Source organism: Arachis duranensis, chromosome 4, assembly GCF_000817695.3.
Source record: "Arachis duranensis cultivar V14167 chromosome 4, aradu.V14167.gnm2.J7QH, whole genome shotgun sequence".
Classification (NCBI taxonomy): domain Eukaryota; kingdom Viridiplantae; phylum Streptophyta; class Magnoliopsida; order Fabales; family Fabaceae; genus Arachis; species Arachis duranensis.
In genome coordinates, this window is record NC_029775.3 from 89,799,934 (window position 1) to 89,804,269 (window position 4,336).

Consider the following 4,336-nt stretch of genomic DNA (forward strand, 5'->3'; position numbering starts at 1 on the left):
GTAGTGTAGATTTACTTTCCTTGCAATTTTACTATGCTTCCAAGTGTTTGATGAAATGCTTGGTTGGATTTTAGAGTAGAACTTTATGCTCTTGGCTTGAAAAGGTAACTTAGGAACTCTTGAGTTACTAATGTCCAAGTGATTGATGATTGGGAGCCATTGACTCTAGTTCTCACTAATCGAATTAGTGGAGAGTTAGGACCTATGGACTTGGATTGATATATCTCATTTAACTTTCCTTTACTAGTAGTTAGAGGATGATTTAATGAGATTAATCCTTGGCAATTCTCATATTGTGGTTAGTGATAGGGATAGAGATCCTTGACCACCACTTCTTGCCAAGACCTTACTAGCCATTAGTTTACTTTTTTGCCATTTATCTTTAATGTTTCTTATCAAAACCCCAATAACAAGACACTTTATTGTAATTCCTAGGGAGAACGACACGAGCTTTAAATACTTCGGTTTATAATTTTAGCGGTTTGTTTTAGTGACAAACAATCTTTTGTATGAAAGGATTATTGTTGGTTTAGAAACTATACTTGCAACGAGAATTCATTTGTGAAATTCTATACTGTCAAAAATCTAAATCATCAAGGACCACGAATTGCTTGAGTGTGACCTCTTGAAAACTCGGGAATTAAGTAGGGGCACTGTTCATACCTTGACCCAATAAATAAAGTTAGGCCCAATAACGAAGGAAGGCCTACCAAAAGAGGCGGCCTCTATAGCATACCCGACCTCTTTAAAGAGGTCAGACATCGTGAAAGAAGTCCAGCTCTGCTTGCCCAAACATGTGACTGCCTCCGTGAATCTCTCCACGTATATCTATTTTCCCTAAAAGATAGATCTCAACAAATCCCAAGATAAAGGGAGAACTACTCCATCAAAGGTGGTTATTGACTCTACTATAAGTACACTGACACCCCTCAGGTATAATTTACATTTTAATATGCAAAAACCTGCCTAAAACCTGTGCTAACTTAAGCATCAGAATGTCTTGCAGGTACCAACCCCACCTCCTCCCAAGGGACTCGACGGTGGCACCTTGGCACCAAACAAGTTGAACGCTGCCTTATAAGGATTCTAGACCTCACATCCAGGCTCAAATCAACATTTCAGGTAACCCTCGGAATAATTATTATTAATAATACAAAAAGAGACATTATTGTTTTAGTTAGATAAATTGGATCAATTTCCCATCTTAGATATTACAAACTTACCCACACGCCATTCAACATTTTTCTTTTAATCAGAATTTGATGTCTAATATTATCTCTTATAACTTAGATGAGCAAACTGGTTTGAAAGCTGGCTCGACTTGGAATGGGACATCTTCTAAAGTATATTCTGCGAGTAATAGACATTTCTGATTTTGCAAAAGGTTTATTGGATGGGAAGAGCAACAAAATTGGCTTTGGCTTTGGAGGCGGTAGGTTCTTGAGAAGCATAAATTGTTGGCATGACTTTTGTCTCAGGGATGTCTTTTCCACTACTCTCAGATAAGATTCAAAAGAGGAATATCGAACAAAAATTCATGTTTGATGTGTCTTTCCTCCCAAGAATCAGTGTTGCAATGCATCAGGGACTGTCCCGAAGCACAAGTTATTTGGAACAACTTAAAAAAATTAGTCATCAATTGTAGGATTTGCAAGCTTGGTTTATAAAGAACAGTAAGGATCATGTCTTCAGATTTTTCTCGGGACTCTGGTGGATTTTGCGAATGAGAAACAATGACATTTTCAAATCGAAAAAGCTTTGGTCTCTAGAAAAGAAACTTTTGTCCGTCTTTGATTTGCAACATGTTTTTATATCTTCATTCTTGAGTGCTTTTTGGGGTTTACCTTTTCCCGGTTCTTATAAGATAAATTGTGATGCTAATTATTATGGTTATGGTAAAAGAGTTGGATTTGCTTGTGTTATTAGAGATTCAAATGGTGTGTGGTAGAAGGGTTGTATAGGTGTATTACCTAGTAATAGCATTTTTTTATGGAGAGTTGTTTGCTATTTAGAGAGGTTTTTTTTCTTGTTTGGGATATTGGTCAAAGCATAGTTGTCAGAACCGAACTGATAATCGAACCGATTAACCTACTAGTTTACTAATTTACTGGTTCAACCGATAAATTACTAGTTGAACCAGTAAAACCAATCCCACATAAATAAAAAATATAAAATAATATACAATAGTATCTTAATTTAACACAGTAAGAATAACAAAAAATATACTCAGCTACAAGAATAATTAGGAACCTAATTTGATTACAAATAGAAAATATTCTCTAAAATAACATCACCAAAAACAGAAACAAGGAAAACATCAAATTCTCTATATGACCCTTTTTCACAATGATTCCATACCTTCAATAAAACCAATGATCCCCCAATTCTTGACCAAGTCAAACACTTATTACACCTCACTAAATTTGCAACCATTTCCCTCCAACATTGCTTAGAACAAAGAATCCACATAGTCTTTAACATGGTTCGTCAGCAAAAACCAAAATCAACACAAATAGAACAATGTCAATCACCATACCTTTTCAATTTGCTTAGCTCTTCAGTATCCATCATAAAAAAATCACAAATTTAAGACCAATTCATAGAGAAAGCATACAAGTCAAGCCAAAAAATTAAAACTTTATATGAAATTTGAGAGAAGAATATCAAAGGGTTACTACCTTTGAAGGAAAAAGTCCCAATTTTGCGGGTATGAAGTGAAATTCGGAAGAAAAGGACCAAAAATTGCAAACTTCAATTTTTTGTTTATGCTAGAAGCTCTAGAACTTTGTCTTTCTTTGTGTATTATTTTCTGCTCCAAAACTGTCAAAATAAGCCAAAATAAGGACAGTAAGAATCAGGACGTCACACAAAGAATCAAGATTTCACAAGAATCCGGATTTCACACAAAAAATTTTCACAGTGTTTATGTTCTCTTCCTCTGCAAGAATAAGAAATTCACAAATTCAACAAGTTATAATCAACAACAATATAAAATAAATAGATTCATAATAAACATAATTAATCATCACTTATTTAATCAAATTATAACCCAACTGAATAACTTAAAAAAATAAAAAATAAAAACTAAGAGTGAGTTTCACTAAGACATGAAATACTAATTTGTTCGAGCACGGCGAAGCAAATTCTGGCAAGGGGAGGCAACAGCGATAGATGAGGATGCAAAGCAAGGAGACGTGACAGTGCAGGTTGCTTGGGAGCCACAGACACGACGGGGCAGTGCAGGGGAGCTACAGACGCAACGACACAGTGTCAGAAATACTCCTAAGCCAGTGAGACGAACCAGAGGAGCCGACCGGCGATCGCGAGTCGTTTTCGTATGGGGAGGAAAAATTTTTTTTCGAACCTGCCAATTTTTCCAAAGCCAGTAGTTTTTACTATAATCAAACGGTCCAATCTAATTCGATTTGGTTCTTTATCTTGTCTGGTCAAATGAATCAACCGAATTGGCCTAAAGTCTAATTTATCGATTTTTTGGTCCGATCGGCTAGTCCAATTCTTACCACTATGAGTCAAAGATATATCATTTGTGAAACAGATCGTGTAGATAGGTCTTTACTCTCATTCAAACTATGGATGAAGCTTCTAGCTTTGAGACTTTCTTAAGCTAAAAGGCCCAGGACATCATACAATGAAACTGGTATGCTGAGCTTCGTTTGATTCAAAGAGATACTAACAAAATGATAGATACTATGGTTAAATAGGCACTGGTTGTGAACACTGATTATATTGAATTTCTTGTTCTTTGGAAGGATTTGGAGGATTGCTTGCAAAAAAATATTACTGATGTTAGATAGTTCTTAGTGTTTTTTTTTATTCTTTTTTTCCTTCTTTATTTCTTTTTAGGAAATGTCTTTGGTGGAAAAAGTATAATATGGTCCTTAAAGCACCATGCACAAAGATTCTTGATGTAGGGTCTAGATTGCTGCTGGACATAAGTTGTTGGTATTATTAAATTTGACCCAACATTAAATATAATTGTGAACCGGTACATGAGATGATTTAATTGAACCAACAATTTTATGATCGGTTTTTCTTTTTTAGTTGAAAAAGGGTTTTGATGGGTTTTTTACTTTTTTGTTAGATTTGGCCACATGGCCTGCACCCACAGCCCACCCAAAAATATTGTAATACAAACCCATATCCTCAAAACTTAGATAAATAAAAAAGTGAAAATTAATTATTTTTAAACTAAGATAATTTGATTCATATATGATAAAAATTATAAATTTAGCCGTGATTAATTACTTAATTTAAATTTTATCATTTTTCTCATTTTAAAATAAATTTTTAAATAAAAATACTATATATATATATA